Source organism: Papaver somniferum, chromosome 3 (assembly GCF_003573695.1).
Source record: "Papaver somniferum cultivar HN1 chromosome 3, ASM357369v1, whole genome shotgun sequence".
NCBI classification, from domain to species: domain Eukaryota; kingdom Viridiplantae; phylum Streptophyta; class Magnoliopsida; order Ranunculales; family Papaveraceae; genus Papaver; species Papaver somniferum.
In genome coordinates this window covers 206,103,356-206,117,764 of record NC_039360.1, presented here as the reverse complement: position 1 = coordinate 206,117,764, position 14,409 = coordinate 206,103,356, and the positions used below count along the sequence as shown (strand labels likewise).

The following is a 14,409-nucleotide window of genomic DNA, read 5'->3' as shown; positions in this document are numbered from 1 at the left end:
GTTTACTTGGTGTCAACTATACGAAGTTGATAGTGTCTTTGTATAGCGGCTTAATTTTGAGAGCATTCAAAACTAGACTAGGTCCCGGGATTTTTCTGCATTTGCGGTTTCCTTGTTAACAAAATCTTGTTGTGTCTTTACTTTTACTTTCCTCAATTATAATTATTGCATTAGTTATAACTAAAAATAAATACATTGTACGTTAATTCAAGCACTTGATATTGATCCTATAGTTGAATCGGTCTTGTATTGTAACTATTATCAAGTGATTACCTTGTTGTCAGTGAAGGAGCCATATGGAAGTTGTGGGTGGTCATGGCCAACCCAAGATTAAGGCGATTAGGTAGGGATATATGCCGATTTCTTCAAATATTTTCCACGTTATTAATGTTTTCCTTAAAATTGTTGTAACTTTCTTTAAATCTAGCTCTTAATATTTTTGAATTTACTTTTCTACTAATTCTTAAAAGATTTATTAACTTTATTAGGATTGGATACTTTCTGATGAAAATGGTTTAGGTCGGTCTTATATATATATTAGTTAAACCTAAACAGGATCCTAATTCGTAAACAGATTGGAAGTCCTCTCCGGGAAACGCTCAATCACAACATGCATACAAGCTATGTACACTACATTTGTATATGATTGTAATATTATATATTTTTTTGTTTTGTTTTTCAAGCATAGATTGTAATTACTGATTTCTAATTAGTTTTTGAAGCATGGATTGTAATTAGTAATTTCTAATTAGTTATATTATTGTTTAATCTCAAGAGTCAAAATCATATATTGGATTCCAGTGGATCAAATCCTTGGGAACAACCAGAGAGTTGTACTAACACTAAGTCTCATGGAAGACAACACCAGAAGCCCTACCCCACTATCAACATCAACTACAAGTTCTCCTCCATCACCACCACCGCCAAGCGCTGCACTTAAGGTATATATCGTCCACCATAATTTTTGTAATGCAATTTAACCAAAAAATATGGTCCCATTAGTATTCACTGTGTGTTGTAGTTAATATGTCTACGTAACCAATATTATTTTCATCAATCTAAAATATATGGGTATTTTAAAAGGCTAAATACCAGTAATAACTCAGACAACGACTCGCCGGCTGTTAGTCTTAACGTCCCTGCTTCGAGGCTATTAAAGTCTCCAAGAGTTCAAATTAGTGAATTTGATAGTTCCAAGTTAGAACGTGATCAGGATTATGGCGACAATTTTTTTAGGTTTGTTTTTCCTGTCTATTAAATAAAATAAAGGATTATTATCGATAATTCTACTCTTTATAGGGTTTAGAATTGGACGTCTACAAACCTGTTTAAAGGTTGCGAACGCTACATTCCTTTTTCCTCTCTGATATCCTTTATATCTTAAGACTGCTTGATGAGATTGTGAATTCCACTCGACAAAAACCAGTTGTTTATAACTGTTCTCTAAGCATCATGTCTTTGGATGGAAAAGATGTCAATATGATTGTTAAGCCATCAATTAAGGAAAAAAAGAAATCTCCAGTAACTCCTTCCTTGAAAAGAAAGAGGAGGAATACAAGAAAGCCAAGGGATGTCCCTTCTAACTCTCAGAAGTTTTCCGATGTTCTTGATGAGTTGAAATAAGTAAGAAAGGAGATTAGTGAAATAAAGGCTTGCGTTTTAAGATCTTTGGAAATTCAGAAGGCCCTAGTTCGACATCATCAGCCAAGACGGTTTGTTGGTATTGACTCCTTCCTCCACGAACCTTATATTCCAATGGATGTTGACGACAAGGAGTTCGGGAATGATAAGGAATTTCTCAAAGACATTGTTGCCTAGTATGTCTTCTTTTTGGTTTAGTTGGAAGAATAACTAGTGCTTCGAATAGCAATGATTGTGACTACACATAGCTATTATTTTTCATCTTTTTTTTTTTTAGGTTTATTTGGTTTAAATTCTAAAAAATATTTGGAGGATGATGTTTTGCAGTATTTACTCTTTATGATTTGATATATTGCAATTTGTTATGGGATATTGGTGTTTACGTCCGTGAACTATGTTTGTCCCATACTTTGTCAAAAGTAAAGTCGTTCGTGTTCGGTATTCACGTACTGATAAAAGAATGAATGGACTTTTGACAAATACAAAACTTAAGCCTATATTGTCAAAAAAATTTATGGAAGATAGGTTAAAATCTTTTGTTTTCAAGGATTATGTCTATTAAATATCGTTATGCAAATAGTGATGGAAAATAGAATGAATCCTTGTGTATTCCGCAATATTGATCATCCATAATCCATATTTTATGTATTACTGTGAGGCTCCGTAATATATCTTATGTTGAGCACTATACAACCAAGTTGATTTTTTAGCTTAGTTGTTGTTCCGTGAGATATGTTATGACGAGCATATTGAACTAAATTAATCATCTTGTTTGCTTATTTAATTATTGCTCCGTAAGTGTTCTTATATTGAGCAAAAAAAATGACAATTAAATTGATTATTTTGGTTGTGTATTCCGATTAGATTAATTATGGGTTCTCTTGTAATTAGTCTAGTTGAGTATTTTCGTGTCTCCATAAATTCACTTATATTGAGCATAATCAATTGAATTGATCACTTTTTGTGTTTAATTTGATTGTGTATTCCGATTAAATTAGTCATGGGTTCACTTGTGATTAGTTTGATTGAGTTTTTGGATATAAAAATTGTTCTTATGGTTTTAGTGTCCAATAAAAATCCTTTTTTTCTTTTGAAATTAACCTCGCTCTTGTTGTTCTTTCGAGAATGACATCTAATGGGGAAGAGTTCTTTTGAACTTGTCCTTAATGGTCATATCTTGAGGGGTTATCTTGTATCTTTAAACTCCTTGATGAATGCATTTAGCTTCGGCTTTATGATTGCATCTAAATTAGTTGGTATGTATTTTTTTCCTTTTATCATGAAATGTCTCTCTCGGAAATTTCATTATGATCCAGTTCTTGTACCTTTGCCAATTTTATTGACAAAAAGCGGCAGAATTAATATGTAGTTCATACTACAAATACATATGGCTTTTGGATCATTGTGTAAGAGCCAGTGGTTTCCATGTGAGATGGAGTATTGACTAAGGGGGAGTGCTACATATCACCATAGTACTATTGTTGAAGTTGTGATACAATTGAACTTTGACACTATGTAATAATACTATGACACTGTAGAACAATGATCGAGAACTATGTTTTCTCATCATTATAGCTACGGATCTTCAACAACGGTGATGCTAAACTTACAACTTTTGGGATCATTGGAGTACTTGGAAGTGACGAAGATTTCGAGGAATGTTGAAGATTAGACATGTGGAATAGGAGCTACTAAAGTTTCTTTATCTTTTTTGTATTCCATATGTATTGATAGTTTTGTCACTAAAATTGACAAAGGGGGAGATTGTTAGAGCATTGCTCGGTCGAACTCGCATACGTTGCTATCTCAAGCATGTTTGTCAATGTTAGTGATCAAAACTATAAGTCTTGATTTCTAGTCTATTATAGCTAAGTCTCAAACTAGGATAGAAAGTGTAATTGAGCTCAAAGACTTCATGGAGATTCATCATACAAGTAGAAGAACTATTCAAGGAACCGGCAGAACTTATCGGCAAAAAGGTATGTGAAGACTTGAACTTATCTATCACTCAAAAGTCTATCTACTCTATCTCCTAATCTTTGAGACAAGAAGTCGTATGCTATATATATAGACTTGGATTATACACATTTGGTATTTCGAGATGAGTATATCTCGCCTTTCTATATCTCGAAATATGTGTTGGTAAGCTTTTCGCTTCAATCAAGTTTATCTTTACCATGTGACGAAAGTCATGATATGTTTCAATCATCTTGGAAATTGCTTTGACGAGAAATGGTGTAACAACTATATAACGTCCTCTAAGAATGTTTCGACGATTGAAATGAAATTTTAGATTACATAACCAATGGTGGACATAAGCATTGTTGTGGAAACACATTTATGTATAAGTCCTATTCCTTGAACCAAAGTTTGCGAACTTTGTTGATCAAGAGAACCGGAAGAATGGCGTGAGCCAAGTCCGTGAACTCAACCCGCGAACTACCGAAGTTCTCAAACCCGAGAATTTTTGCTGGAGTTGACAAACTACTTGCGTGAATCTAAGTCCGTGAACCGGCAAAGTTCTCATACCCGAGAATTTCTGCTGGATTTTGTAAACTCTGCCCGGTAACTTAAGTCCGTGAACCTAGTCTGCGAACTTGAGAAGGTTATATATCTGAAGATGATTTCTGAACTTAAACTTAAAAAGACTAAGGAATGCAGTTTGCAAACAGTGGCTATAAAATTTCATGAACCGATTCAAGTAAATCACATCATCTTTGCTTCAATTGTGTCTTGTGTAGTACATAAGATTTCCTTACAATTGAACAACTCTTTAACTAGTTCATTTGAAGTCATTTGAACTAGTTATGGTGAAGAAGAACATGGTTGATATGAAATGCTCATATGGCTTACCATTTGGTTAACTATTGTTGAACCAACAAGTGCATAGTTTGGGTACGGTTAACAAACCTAGAAGCGTGCATTATCAAGTGTGTGTAACATGCTAAGTTTTCGATCTAACGGTTGAGAAATATTAGCTTGAATCTAAATCAGGTTTTCATCTAACGGTGAATATTGAATGCTTTGTTACTAAGCTAACATTGATTGCAAACCATGATTTGAAAGACTATATAAAATAATATCTTGGAACGTCCAAGGCTTTAAAAACCCTGATACTAGAAATCATTTGAGTGACTTGATTAGAACTCAAAATCCATATGTCATATTCTTGAGTGAGACGAAGATTGGTAGTCATAAATGCATACCTTTATTAAAGCGATATCATTACCCTAACACTGCTTTTATAGAACCAAATGGTATTTCAGGTGGATTAGTTCTCTTATGGAAAAATGGGTTTACTTGAGAAATAGTAGATAAGGAATACACTATGTTTAATGTTGTTGTTCAAGGGGATTTAAGTAAACCTGAATTCTTGTTAACATGTATGTATGGCCAATCAAATTATGCTAAAAAGAAAGATCAGTGGAATTTCATTCAAAGAATTAGCTGTGAGAATAATAATCCTTGGATTATTCTTGGAGACTTAAATTTTCATACAGTAAACAATGAGAATGAGCCTTCCTCTTCTACAGATGGTTGGGTGAACAGTTTAGTAGCAAATTGTAGACTAGAAGATATATGATATGTTGGCAAAAACTATACTTGGACAAATAACAACTTAGGAACTGGCACCAAAAAATCTAGAATAGACATGGCCATTGACAACTCTAGTTGGTCCCTGAACTTTCCTAATAGTAAATTATTTCACCTAAATCAAGTTGGTAGTGATCACAGCCCAATAATGCTAGTATCTAATGCTTCTACCCCTAATTGTTGGAAGTCATTTAAGTTCTTTTTAACTTGGCTTAATGATGAGTCTTGTTCTGTAGTTATTGCTAATGCTTGGAAATCAAGCATACAAGGTTCTCATGATTTTCAGCTTGTCAACAAATTACACATTACAAGGAAAATGTTGTCTTTGTGGAACAAAGAGCATTTTGGAGATATCAATCACAAAGTGGACAAGCTACAAATAAAGTTAACTGAATTACAAGAAAGACCACAAGATGAATATATTTTCCATGAAGTCATTTCTGTCAGCAATGAATTAAGCAAGTGGCACAAGATCAAGAGTGATTTTTACCAACATAAATCAAGAGAACACTTCATAAAACATATGGATAACAACAACAAGTACTTCCACACCAAAGTTAATAAAAGAAAAACCAGAAATAATATTGATTAAATCCAAGATTATGATAATTCATGGTTGCACACAAGAGAAGATATCTCCACTCATCTGACTTAGCATTTCAAAACTATCAGCACCACTACCTCTCCTTGTCTTAATGAAAGCTTATATATGGTTATCCCCACAATAATATCAAATGAAGATAGTCTGCATCTTACAAGGATACCATCAAATGAAAAGATACATGTTACACTTAAAAGCATGGAGAATTGGAGTGCTCCTGGTCCTGAAGGCTTCCAAGCTGGATTCTACAAAAGTCAGTGGCATATTGTTGGTGAAGATGTATGCATGATGGTGAAGAAATTCTTTGAAACTAAGCACATTCTCAAGCAGATCAACAAAACCTATATTTCTCTCATTCCAAAGAAGAAGAAATCTATATGTGCAAGTGATTTCAGGCCTATTGGTTTGTGTAACACATCTTACAAAATAATTTCTAAAGTCATTGTCAGCAGAATGAAGCCCATGATGGAGAAAATCATTTCCCCATTTCAAGCAGCTTATGTCTCTGGGAGACTTATTAGTGATAACACAGTAATTGCACAAGAGATTATTCATTCAATGAAGAAGAAAAGAGGAGAAACAAGATGTCTTGCTCTAAAACTTGATATGTCAAAAGCTTTTGACAGGTTAGAGTGGACTTTCTTGATCAAAGTTTTTCAATATTTTGGTTTTTCAAATGATTTTTGTGACCTTATATATCAGTGTATTAGTACAACCTCTTTATCAGTACTTCTCAATGGCTCTCCTTGTGAATAGGTCATCCCTACAAGAGGTATTAGACAAGGTGATCCTCTTTCACCTTATCTTTTTATTCTTTCTATGGAATATCTTGCAAGACATCTCACAAGTGCTCTTCAGAATAATTCCATCAAATGTATTAAAGTGGCTGCAGTTTCCCCAGCCATTAATCATTTGCTTTTTGCAGATGATTGCTTGATCTTTACTCAAGCAAGTGTTACTTCAGTCAACAATTTACTGGAACTTCTTCATCATTTCAGTACTCAATCAGGTGAAGTTATTAATTTTGAAAAATTAGCAGTTCATTTCAGTAAGAAGACAAAACCTGAGGTTGCTAATACACTGACTCAAATTCTGGGTGTTAAGGTTATGAATTCAAAGGAAAAGTACCTTGGTTCTCCATTAATTCTTGGTCAGTTTAAGCAAGAATCATTTAAAAGCATCAAGGAAAATTTTGAAAGTAGATTCTCATCCTGGTCCAGTACTTCTCTTTCACAAGGAAAATTCAGTACCTATATATCAAATGGGTACACTCAAGCTTCCTAATAATCTCCTTCAACAACTCACTGCAATTGAGAGAAAATTCTCCTGGGGTTACACCAACAACAAAGGTTCATATCCTATAGCATGGTCTGCTGTTTGAAAAACCAAAGATCAAGGTGGTTTAGCTTTTAGAGATCTGGAGAAATTAAACTTAGCATTTCTCACTAAACTGGCATGGAGAATATGCAGTGATTCAAGAAGCCTTATGTCTCAAGTCCTAGAGAGTAAATACTTCAAGGAAGGTGATCTCTTGCATCAAAACACTTCAACCAAAAATTGTTCCTACACTTGGAATGACATTACAAAAGGCATTGAAGTGGTGAAGAAGAACTACTTCATGGAGATAAATAATGGGAAGAAAACAAAAATATGGAAGGACAAATGGATTCCAGGCATGAATCATCCTTCAATCCCTATAAATGATCTTTTCAGGTTCTATGAAGATGTTTCTGAGTAATATTTGCATGATTCTAATCAGTGGGATATCAATCTTCTCAACAGACTATTTGATGCTAATACTTCTCTCAAAATCCAATCTTCATTCATAGATTGCAGTAAGGAAGATGTGATGTTATGGATGCCCTCTAAAGATGGATCTTTCTCAGTAAAAATTACATACAGGATGCTAACTCATTCTGCACATGAAGTTCAAGTAAATGGATTTTCAATTAACTCTAGTATTTGGAAAGCTCTGTGGAAAATGCAAGAAGCAAATCGTATCAAACTCTTTATTTGGAAGTGCATTAGAGGTATTAATGATACAAAGAGTAGAAGAGCTCAATATAACTCAGAAGTGGAAACTCACTATGACATCTGTGGCCATGGTCTTGAGGACATGGAACATATTATCTTTGCATGTAAACATGCTAGGGCAGTCTGTAGGGGCATTAATGTTAATATAGATGCTGTCAGTGAAAACTGAAACTCAGTTTCAGATTGGGTTCTCAGCTGGTTTACTTTTGCAGACTCAAGTCAGGATCAAAGATGGCTAATTACTTTGATGGTTGGAATGTGGGTATTGTGGAAAGATAGGTGTGAAGTCGTATTTCAGGGAGTATCTTTAAACCCTCACAATACTGTGCATAAAATTCATTATCATATAGCCTCACATATGCACTGCATTGACCCATCTCACTCTATACCGAATGCTGTTAGTATGAACATCTCTAACTGGAAACCCCCAATTGAGGGTGTTGTTAAATTTAATGTTGATGGCTCATATAATGAGAATATTAATCTTTTCGGAACTGCCATTGTTCTTCGCGATCATACAGGTGCTTTCCTTGGAATTAAAGGGAGCAATGGAGATGGAGCACTAAATCCAGAAGAGGTAGAATGCATGGCTGTCAGGGAAGCTCTTTCTTGGGCCAAGGATATGAAGATTTCAAGAATACAAATCGAAGCTGATACTAAACTAGTAGTGGATACCATTAATGGGAATTTTCTGCTCATTCAATGGGAAAATAGGAATTTAATAAAGGAGATAAAACATTTTCTCCATATTTTTGTTCTGTGAGTTCATTCATCTAAGTCGTGTCGAGTAGCAGATGTTGTAGCCAAACATGTCATGCAGTCAGCAATGCCAATATTGTTTGTTGAAAAGTTTAATCCAGGATTTTGTGAGCTTCTGGCAACAGATCACAATCCTGGCTGATATCTATGAAATTTTTCTCTTTATCAAAAAAAAAAAGACTGTATAAAGGAAACATCTAGTATTGTGAAAAACTAATCCCCACACCTTACGTGTGATACTAGTTTGCGTGCTAGAGTGGATTTTCCTTTAACATTTGGTTTTCTTCTTCTAAAACCAGGTTAACGACTTAAAGACTTCATTGGGATTGTGAAGCCAGACCGATACTACTTTTATCGTAGTTGTGTGATCTGATCTTGCATATTCTATCGTACGAGTAAAATCAGATTGATTGGCTTGAGATTGATATCTCCGATAGGCAAGATATACAAAGTAATCACAAACATCTTCGTCTCATTGTTTGTGATTCCGCAACATCTTGTTTCGCTACCATACGATTAAGATTGTTGTGAGGTGATTGATAACTCTAGAATGTTCTTCGGGAATATAAGACCAGATTATCAATTGGTTCCTGTTCACCTTTGATTGTTATCAAAAGACGGAACAAAACCTTTCAGGGTTTATCTGTGGGAGACAGATTGATCCTTTGATAGACTTGTCTGTGTGAGACAGATTTGTTTATTGTCAAGCCTGCGATTTTGGGTCGTAGCAACTTTTAGTTGTGGGTGAGATCAGCTAAGGGAATCAAGTGCGCAGTATCCTGCTGGGATCAGAGGCGTAGGGAGTACAACTGTACCTTGGATCAGTGGGAGACTGATTGGGGTTCAACTACAGTCTAGTCCGAAGTTAGCTTGGAGTAGGCTAGTGTCTGTAGCGGCTTAATACAGTGTGTGTTCAATCTGGACTAGGTCCCGGGGTTTTTCTGCATTTGCGGTTTCCTCGTTAACAAAATTTCTGGTGTCTGTGTTATTTCAATTTCCGCATTATATTGTTTTATCTTTATAATTGAAATAGTCCAGGTTGTGCGTTAGATCATCAATTAGAGTAATCCAACCTTTGGTTGTTGATTGTCATTGATTGATCCTTGGATATTGGTCTTTGGTACCATCCGAGTTATTCCTTGTATTTGATTAGAACTCGCAGTTCTTTCTTGAGTAAATCAAATCAAGAAGAGAGATATAAACTCGTTGATATACTTTTAATTGATTGAGTCTTGTTGATTCTCTTAAAAGTTTATTCGAGTTTGTCCATACAGATTGCTAAGCGAAATATTGGGTGGTGTTGTTAGACCCCCGTTTTTTCAGTAAGGTACCAGACTTATAGGTTGATATCGAAAATATTGTGGTGTACTTGGTACCCTCATCATTTCAAAGATATATTAAGAGATTACAGGTATGATTTTGTGAGTCTATGAAGAGATCAAATTTTCTTTCAATTTTTTGTTCGTTATTTGTATCAAATTTTTAATAAGTATTATTTTTACTTGCTTCTCTGATTCCCTCAAGATGATATTTTTGATTCCTCATGTGTGTGAATTTTTTCATAATTTTTATGTACAAATCCGTTTTAGAGCTAGGAATTGGTTTTTTTTTTGTTTACTCCTTATACCTGATTTCTTAGCTCACACATCAATGTTTCATCATTGGACGTTTCAGGTTATTTACATTTAATTGCCTCTTCAAATATGCCGTTACAAGCTTCCTAATTTTAACCAGAGTAATTGTGTTTTCTCCTTAACGTTAACAGTTTCACCCGTTGCCCTTTCGCGTCCAAGATTAATTATGAGCAATGAATGAAAAACAAATGGTCAGTAGAAACTCTATAGTTGCGTGGATAATTTTTAAGAGAGCTTCATTTTTTTAATAGTTTCTAAATCAAAATTCTAATTTTATTCTGATTGTATTTCGAATTTCGTATTCCTTCATGTTCTCTGATTTAAGTGAGAATTCTTTTATCAAGTTGGATATTTAGATTTTATTATTGAGATTTTACAGGGGATGATCTGTAAATAGAGCTATGGAAAATTTGTGGTGGTCCTTCTGTATATGATCCCAATGAAGAATTTCATCACTTTTATGGAAATTTTCGATCTTAGATATTTCTTTGTTTAGATCATTAAGTTGGAATTCATTTGGTATTCCTTTAGGGTTATATTTTATTAATTTCAATGATTAAACTTATTCCGGGTTGATTTATAGTGATAGATTTCGGTTTCTTCATCTTACAATTTAATGTAGTTAGTAGATCATCGCCAACCTGCTTAATCCGGTTGCTCACTACTTCTAGAAGGATTCTCGGGGGTGACTGAATAGGTTTTTTCTGTGACTTCAATTTTTTAAGCAAATAATGGTTTCTTAATCAATTCATACCAGAAAATTGATATTATGCTCTTTATAAAGGATTGAAATGGACGAACCTAAATCTATATCTAATGTGTTTAGGGTGTTGCTGAACTTGGTTGTCGTAATGGTTGAATTTCTTATGCTGATTGTTGTTATTGCTTTTAATGCAGAAAAGATGTTCTACATCACTGTTGTTTCTTCTTTAGCTTTTACAGAGTGATTTCAAGGTACCAGACAGTCCGACTAACTAAGGTCAGAGATCTCCTCTTTTTACTTTTTTTTCTAATGCCATTTTTGAATAATTTGATTTTTGTTGCAAATGCTTTTGATCTTGCTTTGAAAGAAATATCGATGATGCTAGAAGGTGAACCATTTACTGATTATTTTCTAAGATTTGATTACGAAGGATTGTATAATCTTACTTTTCGGGTAACATCTTTTCCGATTCAAGTTTTTTTTTTTCCTTTTAATTTGTTGGTGCGTTGTACTTTATGATTGTTTTTTTTAATAAGATTGGGGTGTGGAATCAAAGATACTTTAATATGGAACGAAGGTAGTTAATTCAAAAGATATGAAATTAAATTAGAGTTAGTCTAAATTTAGTTAATTATTACTATAGAATCCCTATAGTTCACCAAAATTACAGTAATATTGAACTTGATTCTGTTCTGGAAAAGAGATAACCAGCGGAAACAGTGCAACCAACTTTAAAGAAATGTTTGTGTCGTCGGTTGACTCGATTCCCTAAAAGAAATCGTTTCACAGAAAAGAAGGTTTGCATAGTTTGTAATGTCAAGTACCGCAGTAACTATATATGCTCATAGAGCTATTGGGCCGACGCCTAGAGAAGAAAATGTGTTACTTGGGTACCTTATCATGTATAGATGAATCATGATTTAGTTTAAGATGAACAAGAAGTAATTAATGTGTGATTCTTATGCAATCTTAGGACTTAGAAATGTTGATTAGGCGATGCCTTCATTTTAACATGCAACTGTTCTTATTTACTTTCTGATCTAGTTGATTGTCATCCATAGACAGTGAAATGTATTAAGAATTTAATACTAATGGTAGTTAATATCATCAGGTTTTGTTCACTACCCAAAGCCACTATGTTGTTTTATGGGCTAACTAAATTCGAAATTTTAACTATCTCTTTTACATGTTCACCGAAATGAAGTTTTTATCTTCATAAATGAGATACTTTGAATTTATATTCTTATGCAGTTGTGATTATGAGCACCATCAAGACTGGATATCACTTTTGCAATATGAAGATCCTTTAAAATGCTGCGACAAAGAGTGAGAAATGCTTGAAATACATTTGTTAGTACGACTATTAATGGATTTCCATTTTATAACAATGATTCGGTTGCGCCTATTTCTCGCAGATCGTTCTTCCAAGTATGATTACTGGATGGGACTGTTTATAAAGGTGAGAACTTAGATTTTTTTTTTTTTATTTGTCGCTAACACAATTTGAATTCTCATCAGAACTTTGTAAATTTCATCGCAGAACCCTGTTAACAAAAATGATTGCCTGGGAGAATATACCAGTGAGTTAATACCCCCACAGAGAAACAGACAAACACAAATTAATTTATGACAGCAAAATAAGCACACCCAGTCTGGTTTAGGTAGCTCAGCATTTTTAATCATCTATATAGGGATCTTCTCAAGTTTCATTTATGTGGTAAACATGTTGCACCTTCAACCCCGCAACATATTACCGTTTTACTGCCATTTCGACACCAACAGTAACTGGATATTGAAAGAAATTGAGAAAGGAGAAATAAATCAATCAAATCAACCGTTAGCAACTGAAACTGTGAAACCATATGTAACAAAATGTTTTTATTGCAGTAACTAGATATGTTCCTATAGCTATTGACTCGATGCCCTAGGGAAGGAAATGCGTTACTAGCATACATTCCGTGTTTTCTTCTGAACAGGCTACTTGAAACGGATTTAATGGTCTAAGGTGAATATCAGGAGCTACCGTAGGTGGTCTAAGGTGCCTACAATTGGTCGTAAATATACTGCTGCTTAATCAGGTAATACTACTAATAGAGCTTTGAATTCTGGTGGTTTATGTGGATGACCGTTTGCATACATTTATGAACTAGGGATTTGATTTTGCTGGATTGGAAAAGCACGCTCAGCGGATTTCTCTTACTGGAAGTTTTTGAAATTTGGATTGGAGAAGGTCTATGTATTATACTGAGTGTACTCACTACAATAAAAATTGTTTTCTCCAAATACCAAGTAAAAGTGTAAGACCCATATTTCAAACTTTAAGACCCATATTTCAAAATTTGCTTTTGCTGATTAGAAAATAGATTTCTACAAGTTAAATGTGTATTGTAACACCTGCCGAAACAAATGTATATTTTAACGTCTTACAATTAAGCAGATACGTACTTCACTTTTTTCTTTATGAGGTTTTATGTGCGACTCTTTCCCAAACCTGTATCAGGTACTGCTTAACCATATGATATATTATCCCCAAAAAAACTTGCAGCCTGCATTGAACATGATGCATGAAGTTTAAACATAATGGAAATATCAGTTCGGTTCCACTGAGATGATAATCAACCTTAGTATTTTGCATCAAAATGGTGTATCACCAGTTTCTGTTAGGAATTAGTAATGTTATGAAGTCGTTAGTAATCAATAATGTTATGTGGATTTGCTTATTTTGAACAGGTATGAAGATATTTCTCGACTGTACTTCTAAGCATCTCAAGCTTGGCGTTCTAAACAATTCTTTCTACGGATTTTTCTATGTCTGTATGTGTATTTTCTATTTAAGACACAAGTTCTGGTGGAAATCAGAAACCTAGCTGGGGTGGTAATTCAAACTCAAGATGCCTGTGAAGCAATAACTAAGCATATTCCCGGAATAAATCAAAGGAAGTCCAGATGGCCATGAACCCAATAACTTGAACTTTACCAACTGTTTTATGCTCTATGTATCTGGAGTTTACTACGCTTGGGTCTTAGTTGGTCTGTTCACTGGATCCAACAATTAATGGTAATTATTGCGTAACCAGACTCTTCGTTGATCAGTAGACTATTTTCCGTAAATACATTCCCATGCCTGGTAATGCACAGTCGGCTAACAATCACAGTTGATGACAGTCTGTACGTACATTTGTAACTCCCACAATCACAACTGATGACAAAATAATTGAATATTTACCATGTTGAGTGAAAAATTAATCAAACATTAAGAAAAAAACCTTTGGTTGATTGTAACGCAAATGTGATATACTGCCATCTATTCCGAGTGCCTGATCTCACTCCACTTCTTTTATGCAACTCCCACACCAACTCTTATACTGCCATCTATTCCGAGTGCCTGATCTCACTCCACTTCTTTTATGTAACTCCCACACCAACTCTTATACTCCATTATA

General features: G+C 34.3%; 1 long non-coding RNA gene across 4 annotated transcripts; it reads left to right on the top strand.

The window, feature by feature from the left end:
* Positions 1-10,252: 10,252 nt before the first annotated feature.
* LOC113358500 lies at positions 10,253-13,427 on the top strand. Of its 4 annotated transcripts, none has more exons than XR_003364597.1 (6): positions 10,253-10,454; positions 11,161-11,242; positions 12,218-12,292; positions 12,382-12,425; positions 12,507-13,044; positions 13,117-13,427. It is a non-coding gene; the product is annotated as an uncharacterized LOC113358500 (long non-coding RNA). The 4 variants fall into 4 exon arrangements; XR_003364596.1 differs by lacking the exon at positions 10,253-10,454 and adding an exon at positions 10,465-10,960 and having other exon boundaries at positions 12,854-13,044; XR_003364594.1 differs by lacking the exon at positions 10,253-10,454 and adding an exon at positions 10,465-10,960.
* Positions 13,428-14,409: the final 982 nt, after the last annotated feature.